This window comes from Sardina pilchardus, chromosome 12, assembly GCF_963854185.1.
Source record: "Sardina pilchardus chromosome 12, fSarPil1.1, whole genome shotgun sequence".
NCBI classification, from domain to species: domain Eukaryota; kingdom Metazoa; phylum Chordata; class Actinopteri; order Clupeiformes; family Clupeidae; genus Sardina; species Sardina pilchardus.
Genome location: NC_085005.1, coordinates 26228865 through 26241155, shown reverse-complemented (window position 1 = coordinate 26241155; position 12291 = coordinate 26228865). Strand labels below are relative to the sequence as shown.

General features: G+C 49.5%; 28 non-coding genes across 28 annotated transcripts; all 28 read right to left on the bottom strand.

Annotated features, from left to right (window-relative positions):
* Positions 1-142: 142 nt before the first annotated feature.
* On the bottom strand, positions 143-216 carry trnat-agu (transfer RNA threonine (anticodon AGU)). The gene has a single exon. It is a non-coding gene; the product is annotated as a tRNA-Thr (tRNA).
* A 305-nt stretch (positions 217-521) lies between these two features.
* Positions 522-595, bottom strand: trnat-agu (transfer RNA threonine (anticodon AGU)). Its single transcript has one exon. It is a non-coding gene; the product is annotated as a tRNA-Thr (tRNA).
* Positions 596-1136: 541 nt separating this feature from the next.
* On the bottom strand, positions 1137-1210 carry trnat-agu (transfer RNA threonine (anticodon AGU)). The gene has a single exon. It is a non-coding gene; the product is annotated as a tRNA-Thr (tRNA).
* Positions 1211-1377: 167 nt separating this feature from the next.
* On the bottom strand, positions 1378-1451 carry trnat-agu (transfer RNA threonine (anticodon AGU)). Its single transcript has one exon. It is a non-coding gene; the product is annotated as a tRNA-Thr (tRNA).
* A 305-nt stretch (positions 1452-1756) lies between these two features.
* Positions 1757-1830, bottom strand: trnat-agu (transfer RNA threonine (anticodon AGU)). Its single transcript has one exon. It is a non-coding gene; the product is annotated as a tRNA-Thr (tRNA).
* A 167-nt stretch (positions 1831-1997) lies between these two features.
* Positions 1998-2071, bottom strand: trnat-agu (transfer RNA threonine (anticodon AGU)). Its single transcript has one exon. It is a non-coding gene; the product is annotated as a tRNA-Thr (tRNA).
* Positions 2072-2376: 305 nt separating this feature from the next.
* trnat-agu (transfer RNA threonine (anticodon AGU)) lies at positions 2377-2450 on the bottom strand. Its single transcript has one exon. It is a non-coding gene; the product is annotated as a tRNA-Thr (tRNA).
* A 1016-nt stretch (positions 2451-3466) lies between these two features.
* Positions 3467-3540, bottom strand: trnat-agu (transfer RNA threonine (anticodon AGU)). Its single transcript has one exon. It is a non-coding gene; the product is annotated as a tRNA-Thr (tRNA).
* Positions 3541-3845: 305 nt separating this feature from the next.
* Positions 3846-3919, bottom strand: trnat-agu (transfer RNA threonine (anticodon AGU)). Its single transcript has one exon. It is a non-coding gene; the product is annotated as a tRNA-Thr (tRNA).
* Positions 3920-4086: 167 nt separating this feature from the next.
* On the bottom strand, positions 4087-4160 carry trnat-agu (transfer RNA threonine (anticodon AGU)). Its single transcript has one exon. It is a non-coding gene; the product is annotated as a tRNA-Thr (tRNA).
* Positions 4161-4461: 301 nt separating this feature from the next.
* On the bottom strand, positions 4462-4535 carry trnat-agu (transfer RNA threonine (anticodon AGU)). The gene has a single exon. It is a non-coding gene; the product is annotated as a tRNA-Thr (tRNA).
* A 167-nt stretch (positions 4536-4702) lies between these two features.
* Positions 4703-4776, bottom strand: trnat-agu (transfer RNA threonine (anticodon AGU)). The gene has a single exon. It is a non-coding gene; the product is annotated as a tRNA-Thr (tRNA).
* Positions 4777-5081: 305 nt separating this feature from the next.
* trnat-agu (transfer RNA threonine (anticodon AGU)) lies at positions 5082-5155 on the bottom strand. The gene has a single exon. It is a non-coding gene; the product is annotated as a tRNA-Thr (tRNA).
* Positions 5156-5322: 167 nt separating this feature from the next.
* Positions 5323-5396, bottom strand: trnat-agu (transfer RNA threonine (anticodon AGU)). Its single transcript has one exon. It is a non-coding gene; the product is annotated as a tRNA-Thr (tRNA).
* Positions 5397-5701: 305 nt separating this feature from the next.
* On the bottom strand, positions 5702-5775 carry trnat-agu (transfer RNA threonine (anticodon AGU)). The gene has a single exon. It is a non-coding gene; the product is annotated as a tRNA-Thr (tRNA).
* Positions 5776-6791: 1016 nt separating this feature from the next.
* On the bottom strand, positions 6792-6865 carry trnat-agu (transfer RNA threonine (anticodon AGU)). The gene has a single exon. It is a non-coding gene; the product is annotated as a tRNA-Thr (tRNA).
* Positions 6866-7170: 305 nt separating this feature from the next.
* On the bottom strand, positions 7171-7244 carry trnat-agu (transfer RNA threonine (anticodon AGU)). Its single transcript has one exon. It is a non-coding gene; the product is annotated as a tRNA-Thr (tRNA).
* Positions 7245-7411: 167 nt separating this feature from the next.
* Positions 7412-7485, bottom strand: trnat-agu (transfer RNA threonine (anticodon AGU)). Its single transcript has one exon. It is a non-coding gene; the product is annotated as a tRNA-Thr (tRNA).
* A 305-nt stretch (positions 7486-7790) lies between these two features.
* trnat-agu (transfer RNA threonine (anticodon AGU)) lies at positions 7791-7864 on the bottom strand. Its single transcript has one exon. It is a non-coding gene; the product is annotated as a tRNA-Thr (tRNA).
* Positions 7865-8031: 167 nt separating this feature from the next.
* trnat-agu (transfer RNA threonine (anticodon AGU)) lies at positions 8032-8105 on the bottom strand. The gene has a single exon. It is a non-coding gene; the product is annotated as a tRNA-Thr (tRNA).
* Positions 8106-8410: 305 nt separating this feature from the next.
* trnat-agu (transfer RNA threonine (anticodon AGU)) lies at positions 8411-8484 on the bottom strand. The gene has a single exon. It is a non-coding gene; the product is annotated as a tRNA-Thr (tRNA).
* A 1016-nt stretch (positions 8485-9500) lies between these two features.
* On the bottom strand, positions 9501-9574 carry trnat-agu (transfer RNA threonine (anticodon AGU)). Its single transcript has one exon. It is a non-coding gene; the product is annotated as a tRNA-Thr (tRNA).
* A 167-nt stretch (positions 9575-9741) lies between these two features.
* Positions 9742-9815, bottom strand: trnat-agu (transfer RNA threonine (anticodon AGU)). Its single transcript has one exon. It is a non-coding gene; the product is annotated as a tRNA-Thr (tRNA).
* A 305-nt stretch (positions 9816-10120) lies between these two features.
* On the bottom strand, positions 10121-10194 carry trnat-agu (transfer RNA threonine (anticodon AGU)). The gene has a single exon. It is a non-coding gene; the product is annotated as a tRNA-Thr (tRNA).
* Positions 10195-11210: 1016 nt separating this feature from the next.
* Positions 11211-11284, bottom strand: trnat-agu (transfer RNA threonine (anticodon AGU)). Its single transcript has one exon. It is a non-coding gene; the product is annotated as a tRNA-Thr (tRNA).
* Positions 11285-11589: 305 nt separating this feature from the next.
* trnat-agu (transfer RNA threonine (anticodon AGU)) lies at positions 11590-11663 on the bottom strand. The gene has a single exon. It is a non-coding gene; the product is annotated as a tRNA-Thr (tRNA).
* A 167-nt stretch (positions 11664-11830) lies between these two features.
* trnat-agu (transfer RNA threonine (anticodon AGU)) lies at positions 11831-11904 on the bottom strand. The gene has a single exon. It is a non-coding gene; the product is annotated as a tRNA-Thr (tRNA).
* A 305-nt stretch (positions 11905-12209) lies between these two features.
* Positions 12210-12283, bottom strand: trnat-agu (transfer RNA threonine (anticodon AGU)). The gene has a single exon. It is a non-coding gene; the product is annotated as a tRNA-Thr (tRNA).
* Positions 12284-12291: the final 8 nt, after the last annotated feature.

Sequence of the window (12291 nt, the reverse complement as noted above, 5' to 3'; positions counted from 1 at the left end):
GTAAGATTACTGAGCCCGAAGACCATGAAAAGTCATAGACTGCAAGTGGCAGATTTAAAAGCTATGCCACCTCATACACGTGGTACGAAGCAAGAGGCTTGACGTCACCCTCTTTTTCAGATGGTCCAACTTGTCCAATAGAAGGCACTGCTGAGATTCGAACTCAGGATCTCCTGTTTACTAGACAGGCGCTTTAACCAACTAAGCCACAGCGGCACAGGCACTTCCCGGAGAGTAAGAATGCTGAGCCCGGAGAAAGGTGTTGGCATGTCCAAGTGTCAGATTCACAAGCAAGCAAGGCTACCTCATACACTGAGTTTTGAGTCGGTGTGTCAGAACGCCCGTGTGTTGTCAAAGTATGTCGGCGCCGAGATAAGAGAGCCTGGCGGCAAACAGCGGCACGCAAGGCTGTGAGACTGTTTTGCGCACATTTTCCCCCGTGGTATGACGCAGCTTTCAAGAAGCAAGAGGACGCGTCTGACGTCATCCTCTTGTTCGGATGGTCCAACTTGTCCAATAGAAGGCACTGCTGAGATTCGAACTCAGGATCTCCTGTTTACTAGACAGGCAGTTTAACCAACTAAGCCACAGCGCCACAGGCACTGCCGTGAGAGTAAGATTACTGAGCCCGAAGACCATGAAAAGTCAGAGAATGTGCAAGTGGCAGATTTAAAAGCTATGCCACCTCATACACGTGGTACGAAGCAAGAGGCTTGACGTCACCCTCTTTTTCAGATGGTCCAACTTGTCCAATAGAAGGCACTGTTGAGATTCGAACTCAGGATGTCCTGTTTACTAGACAGGCGCTTTAACCAAATAAGCCACAGCGCCACAGGCACTTCCCGGAGAGTAAGAATGCTGAGCCCGGAGAAAGGTGTTAGCATGTCCAAGTGTCAGATTCACAAGCAAGCAAGGCTACCTCATACACTGAGTTTTGAGTCGGTGTGTCAGAACGCCCGTGTGTTGTCAAAGTATGTCGGCGCCGAGATAAGAGAGCCTGGCGGCCAACAGCGGCACGCAAGGCTGTGAGACTTTTTTGCGCACATTTTCCCCCGTGGTATGACGCAGCTTTCAAGAAGCAAGAGGACGCGTCTGACGTCATCCTCTTGTTCGGATGGTCCAACTTGTCCAATAGAAGGCACTGCTGAGAGTCGAACTCAGGATCTCCTGTTTACTAGACAGGCGCTTTAACCAACTAAGCCACAGCGCCACAGGCACTGCCGTGAGAGTAAGATTACTGAGCCCGAAGACCATGAAAAGTCATAGAATGTGCAAGTGGCAGATTTAAAAGCTATGCCACCTCATACACGTGGTACGAAGCAAGAGGCTACTTTTGACGTCACCCTCTTTTTCAGATGGTCCAACTTGTCCAATAGAAGGCACTGCTGAGATTCGAACTCAGGATCGCCTGTTTACTAGACAGGCGCTTTAACCAACTAAGCCACAGCGCCACAGGCACTTCCCGGAGAGTAAGAATGCTGAGCCCGGAGAAAGGTGTTAGCATGTCCAAGTGTCAGATTCACAAGCAAGCAAGGCTACCTCATACACTGAGTTTTGAGTCGGTGTGTCAGTACGCCCGTGTGTTGTCAAAGTATGTCGGCGCCGAGATAAGAGAGCCTGGCGGCCAACAGCGGCACGCAAGGCTGTGAGACTGTTTTGCGCACATTTTCCCCCGTGGTATGACGCAGCTTTCAAGAAGCAAGAGGACGCGTCTGACGTCATCCTCTTGTTCGGATGGTCCAACTTGTCCAATAGAAGGCACTGCTGAGATTCGAACTCAGGATCTCCTGTTTACTAGACAGGCGCTTTAACCAACTAAGCCACAGCGCCACAGGCACTGCCGTGAGAGTAAGACTACTGAGCCCGAAGACCATGAAAAGTCATAGAATGTGCAAGTGGCAGATTTAAAAGCTATGCCACCTCATACACGTGGTACGAAGCAAGAGGCTACTTTTGACGTCACCCTCTTTTTCAGATGGTCCAACTTGTCCAATAGAAGGCACTGCTGAGATTCGAACTCAGGATCTCCTGTTTACTAGACAGGCGCTTTAACCAACTAAGCCACAGCGCCACAGGCACTTCCCGGAGAGTAAGAATGCTGAGCCCGGAGAAAGGTGTTAGCATGTCCAAGTGTCAGATTCACAAGCAAGCAAGGCTACCTCATACACTGAGTTTTGAGTCGGTGTGTCAGAACGCCCGTGTGTTGTCAAAGTATGTCGGCGCCGAGATAAGAGAGCCTGGCGGCCAACAGCGGCACGCAAGGCTGTGAGACTGTTTTGCGCACATTTTCCCCCGTGGTATGACGCAGCTTTCAAGATGCAAGAGGACGCGTCTGACGTCATCCTCTTGTTCGGATGGTCCAACTTGTCCAATAGAAGGCACTGCTGAGATTCAAACTCAGGATCTCCTGTTTACTAGACAGGCGCTTTAACCAACTAAGCCACAGCGCCACAGGCACTGCCGTGAGAGTAAAGGCCGTGGCACGGTCCTCCGTCTGCGTCACGCGCACGCGGCACTGGTGAGCGCGTGACGAGAATTGCGTCATTTTTACGGCATGCGTCGCGTTTTTGAGTCGACCAAAATTTAAGACCGCGCGTCTCTTTCACGCGTAGACTACGCATGTGTGAAACGGAACTGCTGTAAAGACGCCGCTCCAGTAGGTAGAGCACGTACAGAAATAGCGCTTAAAACTCAGCAAACGGAGACAGAAGAACACTTAAACTGGCGTTTCCTACACGCTAACGTTGTTATATGATGACAAAACATTAGTCTTTGAGTATTTTAATAGTCAGTTGTAAACAAAGACCTCATATGTAATCCAAGTTGTGTAAATGGACTGAAGTTCGCTCTAAATATATACTTTTATCGATTATGCTAACCGTTAGCATCTCTATGGGATTTCCCATACACATTAGCCATAAGCTAACCCATTAGTTTAGCTGTAACTTGGAATGCTAGCCTACGCGTGGTGTGCTGTGCCTGTTCTGGTGGATGATAAATGGAGAGATGTGAAGAACCAACTCATCAAACTTTTCAGCAGACATGAGAAAGTACTCGTGGTGCTTCTCCTCATCTAACAGCTGCATCTTTTGTGTATTTAAGTGTGGAACACTCCTTCCCTGGCTCTTCCTAGTTCAGAGGTTGCACATCCCAGAGTATCACAGTTAATTCGTAGTGCGCCGGCGCTAACCTTGATCGGCTGGCGCGCATTCAGGACACAGACATTGGAGTATGCCTCGTATACGCGTCTAAAATGACGCACGTCAAATGTCCAGTGCCGCGTGCGCGTGACGCAGACAGAGGAGCGTGCTAGAGCCTTAAGACTACTGAGCCCGAAGACCATGAAAAGTCATAGAATGTGCAAGTGGCAGATTTAAAAGCTATGCCACCTCATACACGTGGTACGAAGCAAGAGGCTACTTTTGACGTCACCCTCTTTTTCAGATGGTCCAACTTGTCCAATAGAAGGCACTGCTGAGATTCGAACTCAGGATCTCCTGTTTACTAGACAGGCGCTTTAACCAACTAAGCCACAGCGCCACAGGCACTTCCCGGAGAGTAAGAATGCTGAGCCCGGAGAAAGGTGTTAGCATGTCCAAGTGTCAGATTCACAAGCAAGCAAGGCTACCTCATACACTGAGTTTTGAGTCGGTGTGTCAGAACGCCCGTGTGTTGTCAAAGTATGCCGGCGCCGAGATAAGAGAGCCTGGCGGCCAACAGCGGCACGCAAGGCTGTGAGACTGTTTTGCGCACATTTTCGCCCGTGGTATGACGCAGCTTTCAAGAAGCAAGAGGACTCGTCTGACGTCATCCTCTTGTTCGGATGGTCCAACTTGTCCAATAGAAGGCACTGCTGAGATTCGAACTCAGGATCTCCTGTTTACTAGACAGGCGCTTTAACCAACTAAGCCACAGCGCCACAGGCAATGCCGTGAGAGTAAGATTACTGAGCCCGAAGACCATGAAAAGTCATAGAATGTGCAAGTGGCAGATTTAAAAGCTATGCCACCTCATACACGTGGTACGAAGCAAGAGGCTACTTTTGACGTCACCCTCTTTTTCAGATGGTCCAACTTGTCCAATAGAAGGCACTGCTGAGATTCGAACTCAGGATCTCCTGTTTACTAGACAGGCGCTTTAACCAACTAAGCCACAGCGCCACAGGCACTTCCCGGAGAGTAAGAATGCTGAGCCCGGAGAAAGGTGTTAGCATGTCCAAGTGTCAGATTCACAAGCAAGCAAGGCTACCTCATACACTGAGTTTTGAGTCGGTGTGTCAGAACGTGTGTTGTCAAAGTATGTCGGCGCCGAGATAAGAGAGCCTGGCGGCCAACAGCGGCACGCAAGGCTGTGAGACTGTTTTGCGCACATTTTCCCCCGTGGTATGACGCAGCTTTCAAGAAGCAAGAGGACGCGTCTGACGTCATCCTCTTGTTCGGATGGTCCAACTTGTCCAATAGAAGGCACTGCTGAGATTCGAACTCAGGATCTCCTGTTTACTAGACAGGCGCTTTAACCAACTAAGCCACAGCGCCACAGGCAATGCCGTGAGAGTAAGATTACTGAGCCCGAAGACCATGAAAAGTCATAGAATGTGCAAGTGGCAGATTTAAAAGCTATGCCACCTCATACACGTGGTACGAAGCAAGAGGCTACTTTTGACGTCACCCTCTTTTTCAGATGGTCCAACTTGTCCAATAGAAGGCACTGCTGAGATTCGAACTCAGGATCTCCTGTTTACTAGACAGGCGCTTTAACCAACTAAGCCACAGCGCCACAGGCACTTCCCGGAGAGTAAGAATGCTGAGCCCGGAGAAAGGTGTTAGCATGTCCAAGTGTCAGATTCACAAGCAAGCAAGGCTACCTCATACACTGAGTTTTGAGTCGGTGTGTCAGAACGCCCGTGTGTTGTCAAAGTATGCCGGCGCCGAGATAAGAGAGCCTGGCGGCCAACAGCGGCACGCAAGGCTGTGAGACTGTTTTGCGCACATTTTCGCCCGTGGTATGACGCAGCTTTCAAGAAGCAAGAGGACTCGTCTGACGTCATCCTCTTGTTCGGATGGTCCAACTTGTCCAATAGAAGGCACTGCTGAGATTCGAACTCAGGATCTCCTGTTTACTAGACAGGCGCTTTAACCAACTAAGCCACAGCGCCACAGGCAATGCCGTGAGAGTAAGATTACTGAGCCCGAAGACCATGAAAAGTCATAGAATGTGCAAGTGGCAGATTTAAAAGCTATGCCACCTCATACACGTGGTACGAAGCAAGAGGCTACTTTTGACGTCACCCTCTTTTTCAGATGGTCCAACTTGTCCAATAGAAGGCACTGCTGAGATTCGAACTCAGGATCTCCTGTTTACTAGACAGGCGCTTTAACCAACTAAGCCACAGCGCCACAGGCACTTCCCGGAGAGTAAGAATGCTGAGCCCGGAGAAAGGTGTTAGCATGTCCAAGTGTCAGATTCACAAGCAAGCAAGGCTACCTCATACACTGAGTTTTGAGTCGGTGTGTCAGAACGCCCGTGTGTTGTCAAAGTATGTCGGCGCCGAGATAAGAGAGCTTGGCGGCCAACAGCGGCACGCAAGGCTGTGAGACTGTTTTGCGCACATTTTCCCCCGTGGTATGACGCAGCTTTCAAGAAGCAAGAGGACGCGTCTGACGTCATCCTCTTGTTCGGATGGTCCAACTTGTCCAATAGAAGGCACTGCTGAGATTCGAACTCAGGATCTCCTGTTTACTAGACAGGCGCTTTAACCAACTAAGCCACAGCGCCACAGGCACTGCCGTGAGAGTAAAGGCCGTGGCACGGTCCTCCGTCTGCGTCACGCGCACGCGGCACTGGTGAGCGCGTGACGAGAATTGCGTCATTTTTACGGCATGCGTCGCGTTTTTGAGTCGACCAAAATTTAAGACCGCGCGTCTCTTTCACGCGTAGACTACGCATGTGTGAAACGGAACTGCTGTAAAGACGCCGCTCCAGTAGGTGGAGCACGTACAGAAATAGCGCTTAAAACTCAGCAAACGGAGACAGAAGAACACTTAAACTGGCGTTTCCTACACGCTAACGTTGTTATATGATGACAAAACATTAGTCTTTGAGTATTTTAATAGTCAGTTGTAAACAAAGACCTCATATGTAATCCAAGTTGTGTAAATGGACTGAAGTTCGCTCTAAATATATACTTTTATCGATTATGCTAACCGTTAGCATCTCTATGGGATTTCCCATACACATTAGCCATAAGCTAACCCATTAGTTTAGCTGTAACTTGGAATGCTAGCCTACGCGTGGTGTGCTGTGCCTGTTCTGGTGGATGATAAATGGAGAGATGTGAAGAACCAACTCATCAAACTTTTCAGCAGACATGAGAAAGTACTCGTGGTGCTTCTCCTCATCTAACAGCTGCATCTTTTGTGTATTTAAGTGTGGAACACTCCTTCCCTGGCTCTTCCTAGTTCAGTGGTTGCACATCCCAGAGTATCACAGTTAATTCGTAGTGCGCCGGCGCTAACCTTGATCGGCTGGCGCGCATTCAGGACACAGACATTGGAGTATGCCTCGTATACGCGTCTAAAATGACGCACGTCAAATGTCCAGTGCCGCGTGCGCGTGACGCAGACGGAGGAGCGTGCTAGAGCCTTAAGACTACTGAGCCCGAAGACCATGAAAAGTCATAGAATGTGCAAGTGGCAGATTTAAAAGCTATGCCACCTCATACACGTGGTACGAAGCAAGAGGCTACTTTTGACGTCACCCTCTTTTTCAGACGGTCCAACTTGTCCAATAGAAGGCACTGCTGAGATTCGAACTCAGGATCTCCTGTTTACTAGACAGGCGCTTTAACCAACTAAGCCACAGCGCCACAGGCACTTCCCGGAGAGTAAGAATGCTGAGCCCGGAGAAAGGTGTTAGCATGTCCAAGTGTCAGATTCACAAGCAAGCAAGGCTACCTCATACACTGAGTTTTGAGTCGGTGTGTCAGAACGCCCGTGTGTTGTCAAAGTATGTCGGCGCCGAGATAAGAGAGCCTGGCGGCCAACAGCGGCACGCAAGGCTGTGAGACTGTTTTGCGCACATTTTCCCCCGTGGTATGACGCAGCTTTCAAGAAGCAAGAGGACGCGTCTGACGTCATCCTCTTGTTCGGATGGTCCAACTTGTCCAATAGAAGGCACTGCTGAGATTCGAACTCAGGATCTCCTGTTTACTAGACAGGCGCTTTAACCAACTAAGCCACAGCGCCACAGGCACTGCCGTGAGAGCAAGACTACTGAGCCCGAAGACCATGAAAAGTCATAGAATGTGCAAGTGGCAGATTTAAAAGCTATGCCACCTCATACACGTGGTACGAAGCAAGAGGCTACTTTTGACGTCACCCTCTTTTTCAGACGGTCCAACTTGTCCAATAGAAGGCACTGCTGAGATTCGAACTCAGGATCTCCTGTTTACTAGACAGGCGCTTTAACCAACTAAGCCACAGCGCCACAGGCACTTCCCGGAGAGTAAGAATGCTGAGCCCGGAGAAAGGTGTTAGCATGTCCAAGTGTCAGATTCACAAGCAAGCAAGGCTACCTCATACACTGAGTTTTGAGTCGGTGTGTCAGAACGCCCGTGTGTTGTCAAAGTATGTCGGCGCCGAGATAAGAGAGCCTGGCGGCCAACAGCGGCACGCAAGGCTGTGAGACTGTTTTGCGCACATTTTCCCCCGTGGTATGACGCAGCTTTCAAGAAGCAAGAGGACGCGTCTGACGTCATCCTCTTGTTCGGATGGTCCAACTTGTCCAATAGAAGGCACTGCTGAGATTCGAACTCAGGATCTCCTGTTTACTAGACAGGCGCTTTAACCAACTAAGCCACAGTGCCACAGGCAATGCCGTGAGAGTAAGATTACTGAGCCCGAAGACCATGAAAAGTCATAGAATGTGCAAGTGGCAGATTTAAAAGCTATGCCACCTCATACACGTGGTACGAAGCAAGAGGCTACTTTTGACGTCACCCTCTTTTTCAGATGGTCCAACTTGTCCAATAGAAGGCACTGCTGAGATTCGAACTCAGGATCTCCTGTTTACTAGACAGGCGCTTTAACCAACTAAGCCACAGCGCCACAGGCACTTCCCGGAGAGTAAGAATGCTGAGCCCGGAGAAAGGTGTTAGCATGTCCAAGTGTCAGATTCACAAGCAAGCAAGGCTACCTCATACACTGAGTTTTGAGTCGGTGTGTCAGAACGCCCGTGTGTTGTCAAAGTATGTCGGCGCCGAGATAAGAGAGCTTGGCGGCCAACAGCGGCACGCAAGGCTGTGAGACTGTTTTGCGCACATTTTCCCCCGTGGTATGACGCAGCTTTCAAGAAGCAAGAGGACGCGTCTGACGTCATCCTCTTGTTCGGATGGTCCAACTTGTCCAATAGAAGGCACTGCTGAGATTCGAACTCAGGATCTCCTGTTTACTAGACAGGCGCTTTAACCAACTAAGCCACAGCGCCACAGGCACTGCCGTGAGAGTAAAGGCCGTGGCACGGTCCTCCGTCTGCGTCACGCGCACGCGGCACTGGTGAGCGCGTGACGAGAATTGCGTCATTTTTACGGCATGCGTCGCGTTTTTGAGTCGACCAAAATTTAAGACCGCGCGTCTCTTTCACGCGTAGACTACGCATGTGTGAAACGGAACTGCTGTAAAGACGCCGCTCCAGTAGGTGGAGCACGTACAGAAATAGCGCTTAAAACTCAGCAAACGGAGACAGAAGAACACTTAAACTGGCGTTTCCTACACGCTAACGTTGTTATATGATGACAAAACATTAGTCTTTGAGTATTTTAATAGTCAGTTGTAAACAAAGACCTCATATGTAATCCAAGTTGTGTAAATGGACTGAAGTTCGCTCTAAATATATACTTTTATCGATTATGCTAACCGTTAGCATCTCTATGGGATTTCCCATACACATTAGCCATAAGCTAACCCATTAGTTTAGCTGTAACTTGGAATGCTAGCCTACGCGTGGTGTGCTGTGCCTGTTCTGGTGGATGATAAATGGAGAGATGTGAAGAACCAACTCATCAAACTTTTCAGCAGACATGAGAAAGTACTCGTGGTGCTTCTCCTCATCTAACAGCTGCATCTTTTGTGTATTTAAGTGTGGAACACTCCTTCCCTGGCTCTTCCTAGTTCAGTGGTTGCACATCCCAGAGTATCACAGTTAATTCGTAGTGCGCCGGCGCTAACCTTGATCGGCTGGCGCGCATTCAGGACACAGACATTGGAGTATGCCTCGTATACGCGTCTAAAATGACGCACGTCAAATGTCCAGTGCCGCGTGCGCGTGACGCAGACGGAGGAGCGTGCTAGAGCCTTAAGACTACTGAGCCCGAAGACCATGAAAAGTCATAGAATGTGCAAGTGGCAGATTTAAAAGCTATGCCACCTCATACACGTGGTACGAAGCAAGAGGCTACTTTTGACGTCACCCTCTTTTTCAGACGGTCCAACTTGTCCAATAGAAGGCACTGCTGAGATTCGAACTCAGGATCTCCTGTTTACTAGACAGGCGCTTTAACCAACTAAGCCACAGCGCCACAGGCAATGCCGTGAGAGTAAGATTACTGAGCCCGAAGACCATGAAAAGTCATAGAATGTGCAAGTGGCAGATTTAAAAGCTATGCCACCTCATACACGTGGTACGAAGCAAGAGGCTACTTTTGACGTCACCCTCTTTTTCAGATGGTCCAACTTGTCCAATAGAAGGCACTGCTGAGATTCGAACTCAGGATCTCCTGTTTACTAGACAGGCGCTTTAACCAACTAAGCCACAGCGCCACAGGCACTTCCCGGAGAGTAAGAATGCTGAGCCCGGAGAAAGGTGTTAGCATGTCCAAGTGTCAGATTCACAAGCAAGCAAGGCTACCTCATACACTGAGTTTTGAGTCGGTGTGTCAGAACGCCCGTGTGTTGTCAAAGTATGTCGGCGCCGAGATAAGAGAGCTTGGCGGCCAACAGCGGCACGCAAGGCTGTGAGACTGTTTTGCGCACATTTTCCCCCGTGGTATGACGCAGCTTTCAAGAAGCAAGAGGACGCGTCTGACGTCATCCTCTTGTTCGGATGGTCCAACTTGTCCAATAGAAGGCACTGCTGAGATTCGAACTCAGGATCTCCTGTTTACTAGACAGGCGCTTTAACCAACTAAGCCACAGCGCCACAGGCACTGCCGTGAGAGTAAAGGCCGTGGCACGGTCCTCCGTCTGCGTCACGCGCACGCGGCACTGGTGAGCGCGTGACGAGAATTGCGTCATTTTTACGGCATGCGTCGCGTTTTTGAGTCGACCAAAATTTAAGACCGCGCGTCTCTTTCACGCGTAGACTACGCATGTGTGAAACGGAACTGCTGTAAAGACGCCGCTCCAGTAGGTGGAGCACGTACAGAAATAGCGCTTAAAACTCAGCAAACGGAGACAGAAGAACACTTAAACTGGCGTTTCCTACACGCTAACGTTGTTATATGATGACAAAACATTAGTCTTTGAGTATTTTAATAGTCAGTTGTAAACAAAGACCTCATATGTAATCCAAGTTGTGTAAATGGACTGAAGTTCGCTCTAAATATATACTTTTATCGATTATGCTAACCGTTAGCATCTCTATGGGATTTCCCATACACATTAGCCATAAGCTAACCCATTAGTTTAGCTGTAACTTGGAATGCTAGCCTACGCGTGGTGTGCTGTGCCTGTTCTGGTGGATGATAAATGGAGAGATGTGAAGAACCAACTCATCAAACTTTTCAGCAGACATGAGAAAGTACTCGTGGTGCTTCTCCTCATCTAACAGCTGCATCTTTTGTGTATTTAAGTGTGGAACACTCCTTCCCTGGCTCTTCCTAGTTCAGTGGTTGCACATCCCAGAGTATCACAGTTAATTCGTAGTGCGCCGGCGCTAACCTTGATCGGCTGGCGCGCATTCAGGACACAGACATTGGAGTATGCCTCGTATACGCGTCTAAAATGACGCACGTCAAATGTCCAGTGCCGCGTGCGCGTGACGCAGACGGAGGAGCGTGCTAGAGCCTTAAGACTACTGAGCCCGAAGACCATGAAAAGTCATAGAATGTGCAAGTGGCAGATTTAAAAGCTATGCCACCTCATACACGTGGTACGAAGCAAGAGGCTACTTTTGACGTCACCCTCTTTTTCAGACGGTCCAACTTGTCCAATAGAAGGCACTGCTGAGATTCGAACTCAGGATCTCCTGTTTACTAGACAGGCGCTTTAACCAACTAAGCCACAGCGCCACAGGCACTTCCCGGAGAGTAAGAATGCTGAGCCCGGAGAAAGGTGTTAGCATGTCCAAGTGTCAGATTCACAAGCAAGCAAGGCTACCTCATACACTGAGTTTTGAGTCGGTGTGTCAGAACGCCCGTGTGTTGTCAAAGTATGTCGGCGCCGAGATAAGAGAGCCTGGCGGCCAACAGCGGCACGCAAGGCTGTGAGACTGTTTTGCGCACATTTTCCCCCGTGGTATGACGCAGCTTTCAAGAAGCAAGAGGACGCGTCTGACGTCATCCTCTTGTTCGGATGGTCCAACTTGTCCAATAGAAGGCACTGCTGAGATTCGAACTCAGGATCTCCTGTTTACTAGACAGGCGCTTTAACCAACTAAGCCACAGCGCCACAGGCACTGCCGTGAGAGCAAGACTACTGAGCCCGAAGACCATGAAAAGTCATAGAATGTGCAAGTGGCAGATTTAAAAGCTATGCCACCTCATACACGTGGTACGAAGCAAGAGGCTACTTTTGACGTCACCCTCTTTTTCAGACGGTCCAACTTGTCCAATAGAAGGCACTGCTGAGATTCGAACTCAGGATCTCCTGTTTACTAGACAGGCGCTTTAACCAACTAAGCCACAGCGCCACAGGCACTTCCCGGAGAGTAAGAATGCTGAGCCCGGAGAAAGGTGTTAGCATGTCCAAGTGTCAGATTCACAAGCAAGCAAGGCTACCTCATACACTGAGTTTTGAGTCGGTGTGTCAGAACGCCCGTGTGTTGTCAAAGTATGTCGGCGCCGAGATAAGAGAGCCTGGCGGCCAACAGCGGCACGCAAGGCTGTGAGACTGTTTTGCGCACATTTTCCCCCGTGGTATGACGCAGCTTTCAAGAAGCAAGAGGACGCGTCTGACGTCATCCTCTTGTTCGGATGGTCCAACTTGTCCAATAGAAGGCACTGCTGAGATTCGAACTCAGGATCTCCTGTTTACTAGACAGGCGCTTTAACCAACTAAGCCACAGTGCCACAGGCAA